The following is a 24,386-nucleotide window of genomic DNA, read 5'->3' as shown; positions in this document are numbered from 1 at the left end:
CGAATAGTTATGGACATAAGAAGTTTATGTCCATTTACTATTATTTGTTCTTACTTAGTCATGCGGCGGGAAACCCAGTATCCCACCCACCTGAACAGTTGGAAATCGTCACAGCCCACCTGTATGAATCAACCTATGACCTTTTGTTATAATGCGAAGCCGAATTCCTGTGTCCAATGGACAATGAGATTGTAGGGACCATTGAATTGTATTGTGTGTGGGGCATAAATAGGCAGGCCGACCATATCCAACTTCACTCTCATCAACGGTTCTCATTGCTGATAATCGGGAGCTGGATATCGAGGCGCATGCGATCGTTTCCCCTTGTGCGTAAGTTTTCTCCGTAATCATATTGTCTTACTGTAAGCCATCTCTCTCTCTCCCTTCTCTTTCTCTCGTATTTTCCCGTAATTGTATTGTATTGTATTTCCCGTGTAGTTATCTGGTTAGGTAGTCTATGTTATTCTGTAGTGTATCATTTGTACTGTGATTCCTTTTTGCACGTATAATAGTTATAATACATATAATAGGTTTTGGACCCTAAGCCCAGGTATCTGTGTATTCTTTATAGTGTTAAGTATTCTCTGAGCGTCGGTGACGCTCAAGCAGCTTTGTAGTTAATCAGGTTATACCAGGTTGCACTTACACTTTGTCTCTACACTAAGGTTTACTGTGTATTTCATTGTTAAAGGTATAGATATAAAGGTTTAACGTTGTGAGCGTCTGCATCGCTGGTGATCTCCTTGTGGTCCCGAGCGTCCGCTACGCTATAGCGAATCATTGCGTTGGTCAACAGCCAATAGCGTGTCTGCCTGTGATCTCTTGGCCGTGAGTGAACGTGACGCTTGAGCGTCTCGATCACGGCTCAGCGATTGATACGCAACTAGCGTACCCTTACGGTACTTCTTACGTAGATAGCGTACAGTGTTCTTAGACCTCATAAAGGGTGATATATACGATAAATATTTAGCTTTATCAATTGCGGGCTCGTCCGGTCCTTCACATATCTGCACTAGGTAGATCAGCAGACATTATCCCTCAGCAAAGGGCGGGAGTTGTATCCCTCGTAGTGCTGACGGGATAAGCGTCTGCTTCGCTTAGGTAAAGGGTGCTGAAGGAATCCGGGAACCGGAGGTAAGAACAAAACGCTAGTGTCTTTTAAAACTGTTTATTTTTTTTTTCTGTCTTGCGTACACACGCACGCACACATATATATATCTGCATTTCTTTTTCATTTTCGTATATCACTCTCCTGTCTGCCAGTTTTATAGTTGATAAAAACGTGCTAAAAGAGATTTGCTGTTATTTCATAAGTTTAAGAATAGAGGCCCTCATTCCGAGTTGATCGCTCGCAAGGCGAATGTAGCAGAGTTACACACGCTAAGCCTACGCCTACTGGGAGTGAATCTTAGCTTCTTAAATGTGCGACCGATGTATGCGCAATATTGCGATCACAAACGAGTTAGCAGTTTTTGAGTAGCTTCAGACTTACTCTGCCTGTGCGATCAGTTCAGTGCTTTTCGTTCCTGGCTGACGTCATAAACACACCCAGTGTTCGCCCAGGCACTCCCACCGTTTCCCCGGCCACTCCTGCGTTTTTTCCGGAAACGGTAGCGTTTCCAGCCACACGCCCCTAAAACGCCGTGCATCCGCCCAGTAACACCCATTTCCTGTCAATCACAATGCGAACGTCGGAGCGATGAAAAAGCCGTGAGTAAACTTACTTTCTTCATAGTAAAGTTACTTGGCGCAGTCGCAGTGCGAACATTGCGCATGCGCACTAAGAGAATTCTCACTGCGATGCGATGAAAAACACCGAGCGAACAACTCGGAATGAGGGCCAGAGGTAATATAGTTAAAGTGTAGACAAACACACAGGTTTGCCTGGGAGATAAGGCGAAGTCAGTGTGGTGTGTGGTAGATGATCAGGGATCATCTACATTGATAAAAATATAAATTGTGTTACGGTGGATCTTTGCTTTGCGTACACGTGTCCCTAACAAAGACTTTGCGTACGCGATCCAAAGGCCGACGCACGCAGCGTATATTACGCAACGGAGCGTCCGGTTACGCCCACGTAGCTCAAGTCACGATAAGTTGATTTTTAACGCAACACGATAAGTAACGCAAGGCGATAAATAACGCAAATCTATTTTTGGGTATCCGAAATTTAAATTAACAGATCCTGCTCCTAATTGGTAACACAGCTGGTCTAAAGAAAAATTTCTGCGCAGAAATAGAAATAGAAGCAAAAGTGTACATGTGATGAGTGAGTGTTTTTGTATTACATAAGTTTATATAACTTAGAGGTTGAACCAAAAGAAATCGAGTACTCGTGAGGGACATACGTGTAAGTGACGTGCACGGTGGCTAGGGAGGCATCCTTGGTTAAACATAATATTTGAGCATTAGAGTATAGCGGACCAGTATAGAACAAGACCAGGAGGTCGTACAGAACAAGACCAGGAGGTCATAGTAGACCAGCAGGTCCAGGTACAGTAAACAAGGAAGTCCGCTATACAGTTCAGAGGCACAACACCAAAAGAAGGGTTGGTGCAACACCCATATAGGCCGTACAAGCTCTGGCTGAAGGAATTCGCAGCCGAAATTTTCGATTCCATTAGTCTTTCCGTACATAAGTTTAGTTGCTTGTGTGCTGAACGACTGTACCGCACGTAATTGTGTACAGTAGTTAGTAATCTGACCTAGTACCATTAGAGTAAAGGGGTCACAAACGCTATTTGTACATTCTGACGTGATTTGTGTAATTTTTTATTTTTCAAGAAGGGAAGTTCGCTGGTCACTCAGGAACTGTCTGACAACTTCACCTTTACTGGAAAGAGTAAGTGTTCTGCGGATAACCCTCGCATGTTCCAGTAAACAAAGGTTTTTATAGGTGCCCTGTGTCGAGTGCGCCAGCACCATATCGGTGTGATCAGGACGCATTGGTCGGCGTGGGCGAGTGAGTGGGGTACTCGGTAAACCGCCACCGTCAGCCTATTTTGAATAATCTGGTTTTCTGTAAGGGTTCGCTGAAGACCTTGATATAGAGATCAGAGGAAGAGTAAGCAACACCTGCAGATTATGGGGGCCAGTTGTTCAGGTAGGGGGCGATCAACCTCGGTTCGGGTTGATCCTGTAAACCGTCCAGTAGGATCGGCCAGGTACATAATGTGTGAGAAATATGGAAGTCACACAGAAGTTTTATGTGATGAATGGGAGAGAATGACGGTACATGATGGGGAGAAATTCCCAAGAATAGGTAGCTTCAGCCCAGAGGTGTTACAAAATTTAAGGAGGAGGATATGTCTCATAAAATCAGCAAAGAGACGAATCAAGCATTATGATTATTTACAGTTGTGGCAACAGGAAGGTGAGATACAGAGAGGTTTGGCTCAGGCGGCAGGATCTGGCTCTAACAGAAAACTGATTGCCACGGCCCCGCCGCCACCATATATAGCAGGAGAGAAGTTGATTGCGGAGAAAGACGCACTAAGGTGTAACACACAATCACTTAGTAACCATGTAAATGTTAATGATAATGTTAACCCATTAACCCATGCAAGTATTAACCCGTGCAAGTTGTACCCTGTTTTGAACTTTCCTCAGGAGTGTGATCAAGAGGACGAAGCGGCAACGATTTCAGCGCTCTCTCTAGCAGCCACCATAGCAGAGACCACAGTAGGCACAGCTCTACCCACGAGATTAGTAAAGGCCCCTAGCGGAGGGATAGGTGAGGTCGTATCAACTGGTAAGTACGGCACCATGCATTATACTGAAACAATTTCACCACAAGCTGTAGAATCTACACAGAATGAGGTTGTTAGAATTACTCCTGTTAGGGTAATAGCAGTTCCCAATGGGAAAACAGATGTATCAGGAACCACTCCCATAAGGAACATTGCCATGTACAGCCCATTTTCCCGAATGGAATTAAGGACCATAGTGTCTGAATTCCCTGACCCTAGAAAAGATTTAGTTGCCAGCCAAAAATACATCACAGACTTAGGAAACACTTTAGAGCCCAATAATAAAGATTGGCAGATATTGCTAAGAGCTTGTTTACCCTCCAATGTCGACTCAGCTCAATTCTTAGCTGATTGTGGACTAGATCTGGATGTACCTCTTACAGATGTGTACAACAAAGATAACGTAAAAAGGATAAACTTACAGTTAAAGGAGTATTTCCCAGCAGTTGTTAAATGGAACAAAATATTCTCCATTAGACAAAAAGAGTCAGAAACAGCTGCAGAATATTTTCACCGGGCACTATTAGAAATGGCAAAGTACACTGGTATAGAGGACATTAGGACCAATCCAAACCATCAAGAAGTAGCAGTATCTGTACTAATGGATGGTTTGAAGGAAACATTAAAGGCAAGGGTACAGACCACGCAACCATGTTGGCGAGGTCTGTCAGTGTCCACTTTGAGAGAGGCTGCTATTGATCACGACCGAAACATCCCCAGACACAGGGAGTCGCAGAGTGATAAGCTAATGTCAGTAAGTATACAGGCTCTGACCACAAAGCAGCCTGCGTATGTACCACCAAACCCTGTGGGTAAGTCAACTGTGGTAACATGTTATTCTTGTCAAAGACAGGGACACTATGCACGAGACTGTAGAGTGAAAAATTCGCAAAGATCATACCAACCCCCTAGACAACGACACAACACACGACATTGGGATCAGGGTCCACAGAGACGGAGTTATGAGCCACATACAGGGGAAACAAAAAGATATCCCCCGAACAGAGACTGGCATGCCTCTGGTAGTTCCCAGCTATCTCCCTCACAAGTAGTTGCTGCCAGCGGGATACAGGCCGGTCACCATACCCAATAGGGGTGTGGCCACACCTGTAATCTGCAGCCAGTAAAATTGATTGCCAACCTCGGAAGTGAACCCGAGATCGCAATTAATGTAGCTGGTAAAACTTTAAACTTTCTTGTAGACACAGGGGCGGCCAAGTCAGTGATAAATTCGACAGTGGGCATGAGAACCACTGGTAGGACAGTTCCAGCCATGGGAGTAACAGGAGTAGTCCAGCACTACCCTGTTAGCAAACCAGCCGAGATTACAATAGGGCCTTTGCATACCAAGCATTCCTTTTTGCTGGCTGCATCGGCACCAACCAATCTCCTGGGAAGAGACTTACTGTGTAAAATGGGGTGCGTCATTTATTGTACTCCTGAAGGTGTATTCTTGGACATGCCTGAGAAACACGCTCAGGAAGTGCGAGACATGTTAGACTCCCCATCAAAATTAATGTCACACACCATTATGACAAATAGGAATCCATCCCAAGTAGAAGAGATGACATCTCAGATACCAGAGTCACTTTGGACAAAAGACGGACAGGACACTGGATTAATGGCAAACGTAGCTCCAGTAGTTGTACAAGTAAAAGATGGTAGGATAGCTCCAAAAATCCCACAGTATCCTCTGAAGCCAGAGGTGGAGTTAGGAGTTTTCCCAGTGATAGAGCGCTTGCTACAACAGGGCATTCTGGTAAGAACGTCCAGCACTGCCAATAGTCCCATCTTCCCTGTTAAAAAGAGTGGGGGGAGGGGTTACAGACTAGTGCAGGATCTAAGGGGGATTAACAAAATAGTTGAGAGTCAGTTCCCCGTAGTGCCAAATCCAGCTGTCATCCTAATGCAAATCCCTCCCACTGCCAAATTTTTCACTGTTATTGACCTCTGCTCCGCTTTCTTTTCGGTACCTCTGCACCCTGACAGCCAATACTTGTTTGCATTCACATACAGAGGAGTCCAATACACGTGGACTCGATTACCCCAAGGTTTCATAGATAGTCCAAGTATATTTTCTCAGGCTTTGCATGATTGTTTACAGTCTTTCCAACCAGAGAGTGGATCAGTATTGATACAGTATGTGGATGATTTACTACTGTGTTCAGATTCACTGGAAGCATCCCTGAAGGATACGAAACAGCTCCTGTTTCATCTTTCAGACACAGGACACAAGGTTTCCAAAGACAAGTTGCAATTATGCCAGACTAAGGTAAAATATTTGGGACACTGTCTAACACAAGGACTGAGACACCTGACCGCTGATAGAATTCAAGCAATTAGAGACATGACTCTGCCACAAACCCAGCAACAGATCAGAACATTTTTAGGAATGTGTGGGTATTGCCGTAATTGGATCTCAGGATTTTCCATTCTAGCGTTACCTTTGCAGGAGATGGTCTCCTCAAACAAACCTGATCGGATTTCGCATACAGATGAGTCTGAGATGGCATTTGAGAGACTTAAACAGTGCCTAACGCAGGCACCAGCATTAGGTATGCCAGACTATGGGAAACCCTTTGAACTATACGGAACAGAAAGTGCTGGTTGCGCAGCAGGTGTACTAACCCAAAAGCACGGTGATGCCAGCAGGCCAGTTGCATACTACAGCGCTCAGCTAGACACGGTAGCGCGATCCCTCCCCACATGCTTGCGTAGCGTTGCGGCGATAGCATTGCTAGTGACAAAAAGCGAAGATGTTGTGCTAGGCCACAACCTCACAATCCATACGCCACATGCAGTGTCAGCCTTATTGAATTCTGCCCAAACCAGACACGTCTCATCAGCGAGGTTTACAAGATGGGAATTGGCACTAATGGCCCCCGTAAACATCACCATAAGGAGATGCAGTGCATTAAATCCTGCAACGTATCTCCCAGGTGTGCCTGGTCAGGCACAAAGGGTGGAAGGTGAGAGTGATGGGGAAGGAGGATTTAATACAAAGGAAGATACACATGATTGTATGGAATATTTGACCCAAAATTTTACCGCAAGGCCTGACATCAGTGACAACCCACTGGAAGATGCAGAACTCACGTTCTACACGGACGGTAGTTGTCATAGACAATCAGACTCGGGAGACTTGTGTACTGGATACGCAGTCGTAGATGACCAAGGCACCATAGAAGCGGAACCGCTAGGCCCACCTCACTCAGCCCAGGTTGCTGAACTGGTCGCCCTAACCAGAGCATGTGAATTGGCTAAGGGTAAGTCAGCCAATATCTACACCGATTCTAGATACGCATTCGGGGTAGTCCACGATTTCGGAGCCCTATGGCGCCTCAGAAATTTCATGACGGCCGCTGGTACACCGGTAGCGCATGCAGCTCACATAAAAAGGCTTCTAACAGCGATACAGGAACCCGACAGAGTGGCTGTTATCAAATGTAAAGCACACACATACAGCCAGGACCCAGTATCACTTGGTAACAGCCGAGCAGACGAAGCTGCTAAGTTAGCAGCTGCTACCCCCATACAGACAGACACCACACAACTGATGGTATTTAATACCATCAACACACAGAAGTTGTGTGAAATGCAAAATTTGTGTTCCACACAGGAAAGAGCGGTCTGGAAGGCAAAGGGATATGGCCAGGAGTCCTCAGGACTCTGGACGGATGGACATGGTAAACCAGTGGCCCCCAGAGCATATCTTCCATGTCTGGCTGAAGCAGCTCACGGGCTGACTCATCTAGGCAAGGAGGGAATGTGCAAATTGGTAAGAGCATATTGGTGCGCCCCAGGATTCTCCTCTCATGCGAGTAAAAGAGCAATGTCATGCCTTACCTGTTTGAGAAAGAATATTGGAAAGGCAATACCTACAGAACCATCCCATATCCCACCTGCCGGCGGCCCTTTCCAGGTAATACAGATTGACTTAATTCAATTACCCCCTTGTCGGAATTTGAAATATGTACTTGTCTGTATAGATGTTTTCTCGAATTGGGTCGAAGCATTTCCGGCGGCTACAAATACCGCTATATTTACAGCTAAGAAAATTGTGCAGGAATTTGTATGTAGATATGGTATCCCTAGAATAATCGAAAGTGATAGGGGTACCCATTTTACAGGTGATGTCTTTCAAGGAATGTGTAAGTTGATGGGAATTGATAGCAAGCTGCACACTCCGTACCGTCCACAGGCGAGTGCGAAGGTCGAAAGAGTGAACAGCACTATTAAAAATAAATTGAGTAAAGTGATGGCAGAGACAGGATTGACATGGCCAGAAGCTTTACCCATTGTTTTGTACAGTATCAGAACCACTCCCAGGTCCCCTCTTAATCTGTCCCCCTTTGAAATCTTGTTTGGTCGACAACCGCATGTCATGATTAACCCTCAGGATGATTTAAAATGTAACAATGAAGTGACTGTAAAGTACTTGATTAACATGAGTAAACAGTTAAGGAATCAAAATGATAATCTGAAGTTGGTGATTCCCGATCTACCTGATAGTAATTGTCATGACATTGAACCTGGGGATTATGTAATGATACAGAATTTTCTACGCTCAGGTTGCCTTATTGACAGATGGGAAGGACCATACCAGGTCTTATTGACTAGCACCACAGCATTAAAGGTTGCTGAGAGAGAGACTTGGGTCCATTCATCCCACTGCAAGAAGGTTGCTGATCCAGAGAAGTCCCGTGATAAGGAACAGACGGTAGAGGTTGTATCACTGGAGTGTCTGTTCCAGGAGGACTGAGGCAGCACCTGAGCCTTGAAGATCACAAGACCAAGAGCCGTTGTCGACTCCCCACTCCCTTTTATTGTTTTTCTCCACTTCCCATCCCCTCTCCCTTGAAATTTCTTTTTCCCCCTTCTCATTCTTCTCCATTTCCTCCTAAAAGATGGACTTGCCCCAAGAGACTGTGATCCGGATTTTCCTGTTGACCATGATGTTGACCAGAGCAGTCTGTTCCGGCGAGAGTACCATGGAGGTCGAGAGAGGTTCTGGAATGGGTTCTGATGATAAAGATGGAGGCGTAGTTTTCCAAGATCAACCTAACCAACAAGCAAAGGCGAGTATCAGAAAACGATCCGATAGCATTGACCATAGAAGAAATTGTGACGGATTGTTAGCTGAAGAGAACTGTATCTGTAGGCTCTGTAACAATGTCATTGAGGATGGGTGCATTAAGAAATGCCAATCCAGTTTTAATATCCATATGGACCGGCATCCATTGAGTGACTAGCACTCCTTAGTGGGTAATGTGCTAAACAAAACAGATTGTTGGGTATGCTCTCAAGTACCTCAGGGTCATAGCAAATCAGGGCTAGTACCATTTCCTTTAACGATAGGGGAGGTACTTGAGTTAAATGGTGGGAGACCGGTGGACCGGAGGTTTAATATCTCCAGCCCTCCTAGTTTGAAGCTCCACCAATACCATGTGGATAGGTCCCTATTATGTTTCAACATCTCCAATCCCCGAAAGCCGGGAAATTGGGAAGTGTCATGGAGTAATCACACCATGACCTTTTCGCATAGAGCAGATAGAATGCCTACAGATACAGAGCTTGTACGCCACATAGCCAGTAGAGGAAAATCTTTCAGGTATAGGTACACCTTAGGAAATAGGATTACTAGAGTTGGAGAAGTATCACCAGGATACTGTGCACATATCGTACAACCTGATACGTGTATTAAACAGATGGAAGAATTAGGGTTAGGAGATTTCACATGGAAGGTGTGTAATATGGTTATGTCCTTCTCCGTCCCATATGTTCTCCCCGATGATGCATATTTCATATGCGGGAGAAAGGCGTACAAGTGGCTTGCCCCAAACTCTGAAGGATTGTGTTATATTGGAAAAGTACTGCCTGAAGTAATGACTGTAACACATGACAAAATGAAAGACATACACCATGGTGCCCAAGCTCCTTATACTCACACTCATTACGAGCACCTTGTTAAAAGACAGCTGACAGAAAGGTTAGAGCATCCGGCCTCTGACCTGATCCATGAATCCACCGGGATTCAGGTTCTGGTGGCGTTAGATTTCACTCACACCGCTCGAGGAGTGATGAACTATAGATACATTTCCGCACTCGCCAATTTGTTAGATAATATCACTGAAATGTATGATGACACGTTTAGATACACTGGAAGAGAACTTCAAGCTTATAAAACAGAACTGGTACAGCATAGAATGGTTCTTAATTACCTCACAGCAGTGACAGGCGGATATTGTGTTACATTGGCAACACAGTACGGCGTGAAGTGTTGCACGTATATCACAAATAGCACCGAGGATCCGGTAGAGGTCATAGACCAAAAGATGGACGATATTCTCCAATTAAAGTGGGAATTTTGCCGAAAACACAATCTCACTCTCGCTGCTGTAGGTAATGAGCTGACTGGTTGGGTGTCATGGTTGAACCCGCGAAATTGGTTCTCCGGTTTGGGAGACTGGGCTCAAGGAGTCATAATGGATGTTGGGAAGTTTCTCCTATGTATCTTAGGTGTTGTCATATCGATTGGATTGATATTTAGATGCAGTCAGGCTTTAATGAAGTGCAAACAAAGTACAAGAGTGATGAGTTTGAGGAGTGAGGAAACTGTAATTAACCTGGATTTGATTTATGACCCAACGATAGAAACAATGATGTGATGAAAATGCGATTATACGGTCCGTTTCTTTCACCTGTTTTCTGCTTTTCTCCAAGATAAAAAGACCCCCTTGGACGAGGAAGTTGACGAGACGCTATACAGACAACGGATAGACCAAAGAAGAAGTTTTGACCACTTGAGATACGGACATTTGATGAACTTTGCCATGGATCCCCAGTTTCCCTAGAATTCTTAAACTTACGCTAGCCCAAAAATTTTTTGTAAATCTAATGGCATTGACAAAGCTTTTTGCTCACCCCTAATGGGCAAAACAGCGCAAAGAAGACGACTTTCAACTGATACCGAACAAAACTTCAACCGACAGATGTACATTAACCTGACATAGAATACCACTGCATTTTCCATAAGTGTTCTTTATCTTCATCTCTACAACCCTCAGGTAATAACACACATAGTCGATAGGGAATACAGGCACAAATATCAGCAACCACATACCTCCCCCATTCATGTATCATCAACTAAAATGTGCTTCCCCATTTTGTTACAACTGAAAGCCGAAATGAGCTCGGTAGAGTTTGACAGCCCATCCACAGACCCTTAATACGGGATAAGAAGGAATTCAAATGTATACTTCGCAATACCTCGAAGCTTGATTTACAACACGTACGGCACGATGATACATGACCCCCCAAACATGGACTCATACACACATGCTTCTGCTATCTCATTAGGTCATACCCTCTTCACACCTACTCCTCTCTCCTCCCTTACCCAACCATGGAAATGAATTAACCCCTGACATATATTTTTCTCCTTTTGAAATGTTTTAGAAGGTGGCAGTTATTATTGACTGCCAAAGGGTGGACTGTCAAAGTCAGAAAAATATCTCTATGCACACTGCCATATTTGCACCTCACACTGGTCCGCGCTGCGCATGCGTGCGCTCTCCCGTGAAAGCGCATACCCGCAGTTGCGTGCACCCGCTGGTGCTCGGTATGCGTATTTACGGTAAAGTTTGTGTAGTCGTAGCGTGCGACTCAATCATTACATATTTTCACTAATAATGTATTTTGTAGATCATGGTCCCTTTGATAGATTCTGAAAGTTTGGTTAACATAGCATGTTCCTGAACGGAGAGATTCCTCTTTGTATTGTACGAAGGGTCTAACAGGGGTCATACAGTAGTGTTTGGTACCCATCGGAAGAGTATTTAAATAGCAATATTCCGGTGTTGGTTTGGAGCGGATTAATCGCTTGTGCGAATAGTTATGGACATAAGAAGTTTATGTCCATTTACTATTATTTGTTCTTACTTAGTCATGCGGCGGGAAACCCAGTATCCCACCCACCTGAACAGTTGGAAATCGTCACAGCCCACCTGTATGAATCAACCTATGACCTTTTGTTATAATGCGAAGCCGAATTCCTGTGTCCAATGGACAATGAGATTGTAGGGACCATTGAATTGTATTGTGTGTGGGGCATAAATAGGCAGGCCGACCATATCCAACTTCACTCTCATCAACGGTTCTCATTGCTGATAATCGGGAGCTGGATATCGAGGCGCATGCGATCGTTTCCCCTTGTGCGTAAGTTTTCTCCGTAATCATATTGTCTTACTGTAAGCCATCTCTCTCTCTCCCTTCTCTTTCTCTCGTATTTTCCCGTAATTGTATTGTATTGTATTTCCCGTGTAGTTATCTGGTTAGGTAGTCTATGTTATTCTGTAGTGTATCATTTGTACTGTGATTCCTTTTTGCACGTATAATAGTTATAATACATATAATAGGTTTTGGACCCTAAGCCCAGGTATCTGTGTATTCTTTATAGTGTTAAGTATTCTCTGAGCGTCGGTGACGCTCAAGCAGCTTTGTAGTTAATCAGGTTACACAAGGTTGCACTTACACTTTGTCTCTACACTAAGGTTTACTGTGTATTTCATTGTTAAAGGTATAGATATAAAGGTTTAACGTTGTGAGCGTCTGCATCGCTGGTGATCTCCTTGTGGTCCCGAGCGTCCGCTACGCTATAGCGAATCATTGCGTTGGTCAACAGCCAATAGCGTGTCTGCCTGTGATCTCTTGGCCGTGAGTGAACGTGACGCTTGAGCGTCTCGATCACGGCTCAGCGATTGATACGCAACTAGCGTACCCTTACGGTACTTCTTACGTAGATAGCGTACAGTGTTCTTAGACCTCATAAAGGGTGATATATACAATAAATATTTAGCTTTATCAGTATACTTTGTAATTTCATTTTTGTTAGCATACGCTCATATGAGTATCTTCTCCTGTGAACTTTGTATGTATATGTTGTTGGGGGTGGTGACACCTTTTAGGAGGATTTATACGTTAGAGCAGCTTCGTTGCGCACATCTCTAAGATACCATTTCCTTTTTTTGAGCCTAACACATATGTTTCATTTTCGTTGGAACACGCGACAGCTATCGTACCTGGGAGTTGCCATCACCAAGAATTACCATCACCTTTTCCAAGCCAATTACCCCAAACTACTTGTCCAGCTCCAAAGAGATCTTGAGAACTGAGGGAGTCGCTATATTTCCTGGATTGGCCGTATCAATGCTGTTAAAGTGAATTTATTACCGAGACTCCTCCATTTATTTCAAACACTTCCTATTCGGGTGCCTTCCTACGTTTTCAAACATCTCCAACACGCCACCTCACAATTTATCTGGCCTAAGAAGAAGCCTAGAGTGAAACATATAACATTACAAAAACATTTATCGGAGGGCAGCCTTGGGGTTCCAGACTTTAAAGCCTACTATATGGCTGCCAAACTAGCACAATGTATTCAATGGAATACTCCCAAAAATTAGAGGGTTTGTGACTCGATAGAATCTGACTCTCTCAACCTGCACTATATATCTTTTTTATTGTGGCTTCCTTGTTTAGCGCGACCTCACTCGGCTAAATCCCATCTGGTAATTTCCCATTCCTTAGACATTTGGGACTCTGCTAATCGCAAATATCAAATGGCCCCATACCCTAGCCCTCTGATTCCACTGTTCGATAACCCTGTATTTCAACCAGTCCATCAACTAAATGCTCTCGTACATTGGCGGGAGGGAGGTATAAGACTACCGAATGACCTAGCTACAGATTCCCTGTTCCCTTCCTTCTCTGATCTCCAATCCAAATTCGCCATCCCCCAGAAATTTCTCTTCCAATATTTGCAGATTCGACACTTCCACTCCACGCTCCTTACACAACTTAATCATAGATCTCTGACCACTCTAGAAGATCATGCAATGCATAAGGACTCGACCAAAGGACTTATTTCCACTATTTATAGATCTCTTCTGCTCCCTTCACGGGTGGATAGAGAGCCTCACGAAAAGAGCTTGGGATTTAGACCTAGGGGAAACGCTAGATAATGATGAATGGTCTGACATTTATTCGAGCCTAGCATCCAGCTCCATCTATGTACGAGCGAAGGAAAATGCATGTAAGCTTTTTTATAGATGGTATTATGTCCCCACTCGACTTTCTAAAATGTACCCGGAGCTCTCTCCTTTATGCTGGAGATGTAAGACTTTGGATGGAATGTTCCTACATAATTGGTGGGAATGCTCTAAATTATTCCCCATTTGGAGGGAAATAGGATCTCATATGACTCAATCCTAGATATTCAGATACCCTTGTGCCCCAAACATTTCCTTCTCGCCGTGTCTTTACCTGAGGCTTCTCGTTTATCAGACGAAACTATTCACCCATATAGTCCTAGCGGCTAGATGTGCCATAGCCTCAACCTGGAAATCCTCGGAGGTTCCCACTCTCTGAGACATTGTAGGGAAAATATGGCACATTCATACTATGGAACACATTACTAGCATTTTCAAGGGTTCTTCTGGGACCTTTCTTAAGGTATGGGAACCCTGGACTTCCTTTTTTTAAGACCCCACCACCCTTTCATTGACTAGCCTTCGCTCTTCCATATCACATAAACTGCTCACGTTATAGCACAATGTTTTTTCAGCTTATCCCCCCAGAAAGCGGGACCAGTCGTGGTATCCCTCCATACTTCCATCCTATATTTTTCCTATCTTCTATTTCTTCTCCCCCTTCCCTTTTAGACTCTATCCTTATCCTTCCTTTTTCTTCTCTCCTTCCCCTCACATCTCCTCATTTCTATACTGTTTCCTACTATAGTAAAAGAAATTTGATGAGACTGATTAATGGTTCTAATCGTATATATTTACAGGAATCTCCCCATGTTGGACACTGGTTTTCCATTTTAGGGCATTCTCTGTGATTAGATCATTTTGCAGAAATCCTGTTGCACTCCGTTATTGATATTCTCTTTATTGGATCTCATCTTCCTAATAAAATTTACTTTAAAAAAATAAATAAAAATATGTGAACATCGGCCTTGTGTGTAGATTGTGTGTGGCACAGAATCAGGCTCTATAGAAGCACCCCTGGGGCCCTTTAGCAGTTATAGGGGCCCATTTATCAACAACATATTTGAAGCTATTTCTCCAAAATCACTTGACGTTAAGTATCTCCTAAATGTCTCTGATACCTGCTGCAATTCCTCCTTTTCTTCCGGCAGCCACAACCCCCATAGGTTTCTATAAAGCATTCCCAATGTTGGCCTCCGCAGCTGCCAGATGGCGGTAGCCCATGGCAGCCTATGGGCTACACAGTGCGTTTGCAGCACGGAAATGGCCGCGGTGCATGTGCGGTGGGCGGGGCTGTGCATGCATGTGCGGTGGGCGGGGTTGTGCATGCATGTGCGGTGGGCGGGGCTGTACATGCGCAGTAGTCCAGCCGTCACAATGAGCAGGGACGGGCTCTTTCCCCTGCGGGTGCTCATTGATACATGGACCCGGTATAACTGCGTGTTGCATTGCGATCCCGCGCACAGATGACATTGAGTATGCGACCAATGATAAATGGACCCCATAAGTGGATGAAATGACCGCGCAGTGCCGACACCAGGTCTCTCACCATCGTTTTTTCCTTCAAACCATTTCTTTTATTAAGATTTTCTACTTAATTCTTCATATTTGCTGCAGCTCGTGCTGATTATTATTCAGGGGGGGATTAGGGACCCCCCTCGTCTCCGTTGCACATTCTCCAGCAGGCTACATTGATGAAGAGAAGGAATGCCAGGAAAAAGCCGGAGAGAGGACGCCTCGTACTGACCCCCTTTTGTTTCAGGATTAGTAACTTTCTCTGTAACACCAGGAGCTTGTGAGATGCTCTGCGGGGACGGTTATTTTGCTGGCCGGAACACACTGAGGCGGTTCCAGTGCTTTTTCCCATCTCATGGAATGAAGCCTCAGGATCCCCCATTGTATGTATGTGAGATTTGGGGTGACCGGTGTTATTCTGCGCTGTACGAGGACCCTGCAGATAGTAACTGGCCGCAGTTCATGAAGGTAAATGTTCTGCATTATCGCAATGGCTCGTCTTGTATAACATGTGCAGTAGCGCTGTCACATACTGTCAGGTCAGGGCACATAGGGGTCTATTCATGAAGCAGTGATAAGAGTGGAGAAGTGAGCCAGTGGAGAAGTTGCCCATGGCAACCAATCAGCAATGAAGTAACATTTATAATTTGCATACTATACAATTGTACGGAGCAGCTGATTGGTTGCCATGGACAACTTCCCCACTGGCTCACTTCTCCGCACTTTTCACTGCTTCATGAATAGACGCCCCTTATACAGTAGCGTGCATACTTATTTAGTAGGGGCAGAAAACCTGACCACAGCTATATGAGTTTTGGGGTATTTTGGAGAGGGGGGGGGGAGATTGACGATAAAGTGTTGCGTACCCTGGAAGCGCCACCACGTGTGCCCTTACTAAATGTTCTTTTCCTGGATACTGTCACTTACTGTCTCATATACTTCTCTTGTGTATACCATAAACACATAACGGACATTTATAGGTGTCTGAGCCGTCAGAACAGCAGCATACGCCGCGTATTGGCTGTGATATGTAAAGCACAGGAAAAGGCGCAACAATGGCGCAAGCTAATCGTCACTTCACGCAGGCACCAACCGGCTTCCATCAAAAGAATTTCAAGTGCCACCAATCACAGAGCTGGAATGTGTAATGAGCTTACGGTACGTTGGCCGCTGTTTCTCAATGAATTTAAGCCTAGAGGGTCCATGCGAGAAAAGAACGACGATCCAAATAGAGTTGCCGGTAGAGGGGGACAGAGCAGAGGCCTGGCACAGCAATGGGATCTCTGCAGGCTTGATCAAAGGGGCCAGGCAGGGTAAAACCCCAGTGGGGTATTTGTACTTGTTTACAGTAGACCTCTAGGGTATCTTTATTCAGTGGCGTCCCCCAGTGTGTGAAATGGACAGCAAAGAGGGTGAGTGGTCTTGTTGGGAAGGGGCGTGGTTGCACACCCCAGCTCCCCTCCCTATTTGCATTACTCTGGGAGATACTGGGCTGCCCAAAAGACTCCCCCGCACTGCCGGCTCCCCCCGCACTGCCGGCTCCCCCCTCACAGCCGGCTCCCCCCTCACAGCCGGCTCCCCCTCAGTCACGACTCCCACCAGCATGTTCATGTCACTGCTCGGAAGGTGTCACCAGTGCAGTCCACACCCCACTAGTGACACTACTGTATCTGTGGAATTTACTGTCAGGCACTAGGCCCGTGGCACTTATTGGCATAGGGTCCTCTTACGCACCATTAGGTCCTCACATACTACAGTTAGGCGGGCACAAGACCTGAAGGTTATAATGGCAGTAAGCCCTTATCCTAGAAGTGAATTAGGACACTGCCATGGATCCATGGTTACGCCCTGGTGCATGAGGAGTATGCCGCGCTCTCACGCCCAACCAGGAGCTTATAACAGGACTTCAGGCTGGCAATTATCCAGAATACAGAAGGAGGAAGAAGTGCACCAGGTACAAATGAAACCGTATACTGTAGTGCTTACTAATCCCTCCCCCCCGCCCCACACACACACACACACACACACACACACACACACACACACACTCACACTCACACAGACCCATTCCCCACCAGAATAGGGACACAGCACAGGGATAATCTGTATATTGCAGTAGTTCTCAAACTGGGCCGACTCAGGGATTGGCCCCCAGGGGTAGTTCTGTTGGCTAGAAGAGAATAGGGCATACACACCCACGGGTAGTTCTGTTGGCTAGAGGAGATTAGTGCATACACACCCAGGGGTAGTTCTGTTGGCTAGAGGAGATTAGTGCAAACACACCCAGGGGTAATTCTGTTGGCTAGAGGAGAATAGTGCATACACACCCAGGGGTAGTTCTGTTGGCTAGAGGAAAATAGTGCATACACACCCAGGGGTAGTTCTGTTGGCTAGAGGAGATTAGTGCATACACACCCAGGGGTAGTTCTGTTGGCTAGAAGAAATAGGGCATACACACCCAGGGGTAGTTCTGTTGGCTAGAAGAGAATAGGGCATACACAACCAGGAGTAGATCTGTTGGATAGAGGAAAATAGTGCATACACACCCAGGGGTAGTTCTGTTGGCTAGAGGAGAATAGGGCATACACACCCAGGGGTAGTTCTGTTGGCTAGAAAAGAATAGGGCATACACACCCAGGGGTAGTTCTGTTGGCTAGAAGAGAATAGTGCAAACACACCCAGGGGTAGTTCTGTTGGCTAGAGGAGAATAGTGCATACACACCAGGGGTAGTTCTATTGGCTAGAGGAGATTAGTGCATACACACCCAGGGGTAGTTCTGTTGGCTAGAGGAGATTAGTATATACACACCCAGGGGTAGTTCTGTTGGCTATAGGGGAATAGGGCATACACACCCAGGGGTAGTTCTGTTGGCTAGAGGAGAATAGTGCATACACACCCAGGGGTAGTTCTGTTGGCTATAGGAGAATAGGGCATACACACCCAGGGGTAGTTCTGTTGGCTATAGGAGAATAGGGCATACACACCCAGGGGTAGTTCTGTTGGCTAGAGGAGAATAGTGCAAACACACCCAGGGGTAGTTCTGTTGGCTATAGGAGAATAGTGCATACACACCCAGGGGTAGTTCTGTTGGCTAGAGGAGAATAGTGCATACACACCCAGGGGTAGTTATGTTGGCTAGAGGAGAGTAGTGCAAACACACCCAGGGTTAGTTCTGTTGGCTAGAGGAGAATAGTGCATACACACACAGGGGTAGTTCTGTTGGCTAGAGGAGAATAGTGCATACACACCCAGGGGTAGTTCTGTTGGCTAGAGGAGAATAGTGCATACACACCCAGGGGTAGTTCTGTTGGCTAGAGGAGAATAGTGCAAACACACCCAGGGGTAGTTCTGTTGGCTAGAGGAGATTAGTGCATACACATCCAGGGGTAGTTCTGTTGGATAGAGGAGATTAGTGCATACACACCCAGGGGTAGTTCTGTTGGCTAGGGGAGATTAGTGCATACACACCCAGGGGTAGTTCTGTTGGCTAGAGGAGATTAGTGCATACACACCCAGGGGTAGTTCTGTTGGCTAGAGGAGATTAGTGCATACACACCCTGGGGTAGTTCTGTTGGCTAGAGGAGAATAGTGCAAACACACCCAGGGGCAGTTCTGTTGGCTAGAGGAGAATAGTGCATAAACAACCAGGGGTAGTTCTGTTGGCTAGAGGAGAATAGTACATACACACCCAGGGGTAATTCTGTTGGCTAGAAGAGAATAGGGCATACACACCCAGGGGTAGTTCTGTTGGATAGAGGAGAATAGGGCATACACACCCAGGGGTAGTTCTGTTGGCTAGAGGAGATTAGTGCAAACACACCCAGGGGTAATTCTGTTGGCTAGAGGAGAATAGTGCATACACACCCAGGGGTAGTTCTGTTGGCTAGAGGAAAATAGTGCATACACACCCAGGGGTAGTTCTGTTGGCTAGAGGAGATTAGTGCATACACACCCAGGGGTAGTTCTGTTGGCTAGAAGAAATAGGGCATACACACCCAGGGGTAGTTCTGTTGGCTAGAAGAGAATAGGGCATACACAACCAGGAGTAGATCTGTTGGATAGAGGAAAATAGTGCATACACACCCAGGGGTAGTTCTGTTGGCTAGAGGAGAATAGGGCATACACACCCAGGGGTAGTTCTGTTGGCTAGAAAAGAATAGGGCATACACACCCAGGGGTAGTTCTGTTGGCTAGAAGAGAATAGTGCAAACACACCCAGGGGTAGTTCTGTTGGCTAGAGGAGAATAGTGCATACACACCAGGGGTAGTTCTATTGGCTAGAGGAGATTAGTGCATACACACCCAGGGGTAGTTCTGTTGGCTAGAGGAGATTAGTATATACACACCCAGGGGTAGTTCTGTTGGCTATAGGGGAATAGGGCATACACACCCAGGGGTAGTTCTGTTGGCTAGAGGAGAATAGTGCATACACACCCAGGGGTAGTTCTGTTGGCTATAGGAGAATAGGGCATACACACCCAGGGGTAGTTCTGTTGGCTATAGGAGAATAGGGCATACACACCCAGGGGTAGTTCTGTTGGCTAGAGGAGAATAGTGCAAACACACCCAGGGGTAGTTCTGTTGGCTATAGGAGAATAGTGCATACACACCCAGGGGTAGTTCTGTTGGCTAGAGGAGAATAGTGCATACACACCCAGGGGTAGTTATGTTGGCTAGAGGAGAGTAGTGCAAACACACCCAGGGTTAGTTCTGTTGGCTAGAGGAGAATAGTGCATACACACACAGGGGTAGTTCTGTTGGCTAGAGGAGAATAGTGCATACACACCCAGGGGTAGTTCTGTTGGCTAGAGGAGAATAGTGCATACACACCCAGGGGTAGTTCTGTTGGCTAGAGGAGAATAGTGCAAACACACCCAGGGGTAGTTCTGTTGGCTAGAGGAGATTAGTGCATACACATCCAGGGGTAGTTCTGTTGGATAGAGGAAAATAGTGCATACACACCCAGGGGTAGTTCTGTTGGCTAGAGGAGAATAGGGCATACACACCCAGGGGTAGTTCTGTTGGCTAGAAAAGAATAGGGCATACACACCCAGGGGTAGTTCTGTTGGCTAGAAGAGAATAGTGCAAACACACCCAGGGGTAGTTCTGTTGGCTAGAGGAGAATAGTGCATACACACCAGGGGTAGTTCTATTGGCTAGAGGAGATTAGTGCATACACACCCAGGGGTAGTTCTGTTGGCTAGAGGAGATTAGTATATACACACCCAGGTGTAGTTCTGTTGGCTATAGGGGAATAGGGCATACACACCCAGGGGTAGTTCTGTTGGCTAGAGGAGAATAGTGCATACACACCCAGGGGTAGTTCTGTTGGCTATAGGAGAATAGGGCATACACACCCAGGGGTAGTTCTGTTGGCTATAGGAGAATAGGGCATACACACCCAGGGGTAGTTCTGTTGGCTAGAGGAGAATAGTGCAAACACACCCAGGGGTAGTTCTGTTGGCTATAGGAGAATAGTGCATACACACCCAGGGGTAGTTCTGTTGGCTAGAGGAGAATAGTGCATACACACCCAGGGGTAGTTATGTTGGCTAGAGGAGAGTAGTGCAAACACACCCAGGGTTAGTTCTGTTGGCTAGAGGAGAATAGTGCATACACACACAGGGGTAGTTCTGTTGGCTAGAGGAGAATAGTGCATACACACCCAGGGGTAGTTCTGTTGGCTAGAGGAGAATAGTGCATACACACCCAGGGGTAGTTCTGTTGGCTAGAGGAGAATAGTGCAAACACACCCAGGGGTAGTTCTGTTGGCTAGAGGAGATTAGTGCATACACATCCAGGGGTAGTTCTGTTGGATAGAGGAGATTAGTGCATACACACCCAGGGGTAGTTCTGTTGGCTAGGGGAGATTAGTGCATACACACCCAGGGGTAGTTCTGTTGGCTAGAGGAGATTAGTGCATACACACCCAGGGGTAGTTCTGTTGGCTAGAGGAGATTAGTGCATACACACCCTGGGGTAGTTCTGTTGGCTAGAGGAGAATAGTGCAAACACACCCAGGGGCAGTTCTGTTGGCTAGAGGAGAATAGTGCATAAACAACCAGGGGTAGTTCTGTTGGCTAGAGGAGAATAGTACATACACACCCAGGGGTAATTCTGTTGGCTAGAAGAGAATAGGGCATACACACCCAGGGGTAGTTCTGTTGGATAGAGGAGAATAGGGCATACACACCCAGGGGTAGTTCTGTTGGCTAGAGGAGATTAGTGCAAACACACCCAGGGGTAATTCTGTTGGCTAGAGGAGAATAGTGCATACACACCCAGGGGTAGTTCTGTTGGCTAGAGGAAAATAGTGCAAACACACCCAGGGGTAGTTCTGTTGGCTAGAGGAGATTAGTGCATACACACCCAGGGGTAGTTCTGTTAGCTAGAAGAAATAGGGCATACACACCCAGGGGTAGTTCTGTTGGCTAGAAGAGAATAGGGCATACACAACCAGGAGTAGATCTGTTGGATAGAGGAAAATAGTGCATACACACCCAGGGGTAGTTCTGTTGGCTAGAGGAGAATAGGGCATACACACCCAGGGGTAGTTCTGTTGGCTAGAAAAGAATAGGGCATACACACCCAGGGGTAGTTCTGTTGGCTAGAAGAGAATAGTGCAAACACACCCAGGGGTAGTTCTGTTGGCTAGAGGAGAATAGTGCATACACACCAGGGGTAGTTCTATTGGCTAGAGGAGATTAGTGCATACACACCCAGGGGTAGTTCTGTTGGCTAGAGGAGATTAGTATATACACACCCAGGGGTAGTTCTGTTGGCTATAGGGGAATAGGGCATACACACCCAGGGGTAGTTCTGTTGGCTAGAGGAGAATAGTGCATACACACCCAGGGGTAGTTCTGTTGGCTATAGGAGAATAGGGCATACACACCCAGGGGTAGTTCTGTTGGCTATAGGAGAATAGGGCATACACACCCAGGGGTAGTTCTGTTGGCTAGAGGAGAATAGTGCAAACACACCCAGGGGTAGTTCTGTTGGCTATAGGAGAATAGTGCATACACACCCAGGGGTAGTTCTGTTGGCTAGAGGAGAATAGTGCATACACACCCAGGGGTAGTTATGTTGGCTAGAGGAGAGTAGTGCAAACACACCCAGGGTTAGTTCTGTTGGCTAGAGGAGAATAGTGCATACACACACAGGGGTAGTTCTGTTGGCTAGAGGAGAATAGTGCATACACACCCAGGGGTAGTTCTGTTGGCTAGAGGAGAATAGTGCATACACACCCAGGGGTAGTTCTGTTGGCTAGAGGAGAATAGTGCAAACACACCCAGGGGTAGTTCTGTTGGCTAGAGGAGATTAGTGCATACACATCCAGGGGTAGTTCTGTTGGATAGAGGAGATTAGTGCATACACACCCAGGGGTAGTTCTGTTGGCTAGGGGAGATTAGTGCATACACACCCAGGGGTAGTTCTGTTGGCTAGAGGAGATTAGTGCATACACACCCAGGGGTAGTTCTGTTGGCTAGAGGAGATTAGTGCATACACACCCTGGGGTAGTTCTGTTGGCTAGAGGAGAATAGTGTAAACACACCCAGGGGCAGTTCTGTTGGCTAGAGGAGAATAGTGCATACACAACCAGGGGTAGTTCTGTTGGCTAGAGGAGAATAGTACATACACACCCAGGGGTAGTTCTGTTGGCTAGAGGAGATTAGTGCATACACACCCAGGGGTAGCTCTGTTGGCTAGAGAAGAATAGTGCATACACACCCAGGGGTAGTTCTGTTGGCTATATGATAATAGGGCAAACACCCCCAGGGGTAATTCTGTTGGCTAGAGGAGATTAGTATATACACACCCAGGGGTAGTTCTGTTGGCTAGAGGAGAATAGTGCAAACACACCCAGGGGTAGTTCTGTTGGCTAGAGGAGATTAGTGCATACACATCCAGGGGTAGTTCTGTTGGATAGAGGAGATTAGTGCATACACACCCAGGGGTAGTTCTGTTGGCTAGGGGAGATTAGTGCATACACACCCAGGGGTAGTTCTGTTGGCTAGAAGAAATAGGGCATACACACCCAGGGGTAGTTCTGTTGGCTAGAGGAGAATAGTGCATACACACCCAGGGGTAGTTCTGTTGGCTAGAGGAGAATAGTGCATACACACCCAGGGGTAGTTCTGTTGGCTAGAGGAGAATAGTGCAAACACACCAAGGGGTAGTTCTGTTGGCTAGAGGAGATTAGTGCATACACATCCAGGGGTAGTTCTGTTGGATAGAGGAGATTAGTGCATACACACCCAGGGGTAGTTCTGTTGGCTAGGGGAGATTAGTGCATACACACCCAGGGGTAGTTCTGTTGGCTAGAGGAGATTAGTGCATACACACCCAGGGGTAGTTCTGTTGGCTAGAGGAGATTAGTGCATACACACCATGGGGTAGTTCTGTTGGCTAGGGGAGAATAGTGCAAACACACCCAGGGGCAGTTCTGTTGGCTAGAGGAGAATAGTGCATACACAACCAGGGGTAGTTCTGTTGGCTAGAGGAGAATAGTACATACACACCCAGGGGTAATTCTGTTGGCTAGAAGAGAATAGGGCATACACACCCAGGGGTAGTTCTGTTGGATAGAGGAGAATAGGGCATACACACCCAGGGGTAGTTCTGTTGGCTAGAGGAGATTAGTGCAAACACACCCAGGGGTAATTCTGTTGGCTAGAGGAGAATAGTGCATACACACCCAGGGGTAGTTCTGTTGGCTAGAGGAAAATAGTGCATACACACCCAGGGGTAGTTCTGTTGGCTAGAGGAGATTAGTGCATACACACCCAGGGGTAGTTCTGTTGGCTAGAAGAAATAGGGCATACACACCCAGGGGTAGTTCTGTTGGCTAGAAGAGAATAGGGCATACACAACCAGGAGTAGATCTGTTGGATAGAGGAAAATAGTGCATACACACCCAGGGGTAGTTCTGTTGGCTAGAGGAGAATAGGGCATACACACCCTGGGGTAGTTCTGTTGGCTAGAAAAGAATAGGGCATACACACCCAGGGGTAGTTCTGTTGGCTAGAAGAGAATAGTGCAAACACACCCAGGGGTAGTTCTGTTGGCTAG

At 46.2% G+C, this 24,386-nt stretch overlaps 2 protein-coding genes across 3 annotated transcripts in view; both read left to right on the top strand.

The window, feature by feature from the left end:
• The window catches only part of LOC134933874 (solute carrier organic anion transporter family member 1A2-like), a 279,409-nt gene that overhangs the window by 4,979 nt on the left and 250,044 nt on the right, over positions 1-24,386 (top strand). The gene's annotated exons all lie outside the window — the stretch shown is intronic.
• Positions 15,630-24,386, top strand: part of LOC134933872 (solute carrier organic anion transporter family member 1C1-like) — a 112,620-nt gene continuing 103,863 nt past the window's right edge. The window contains exon 1 of one of the 2 annotated variants that reach the window (XM_063929409.1): positions 15,630-15,781. The gene's annotated coding sequence lies outside the window, so the exon portion shown is untranslated. Of the gene's footprint in view, positions 15,782-16,328; positions 16,472-24,386 lie in introns of those variants that run through there. The other variant, XM_063929410.1, reaches the window with a different exon arrangement.

The sequence above is a fragment of the Pseudophryne corroboree genome, chromosome 6 (genome assembly GCF_028390025.1).
Source record: "Pseudophryne corroboree isolate aPseCor3 chromosome 6, aPseCor3.hap2, whole genome shotgun sequence".
Lineage (NCBI taxonomy): Eukaryota > Metazoa > Chordata > Amphibia > Anura > Myobatrachidae > Pseudophryne > Pseudophryne corroboree.
This window is presented reverse-complemented; position numbering and strand designations above follow the sequence as displayed.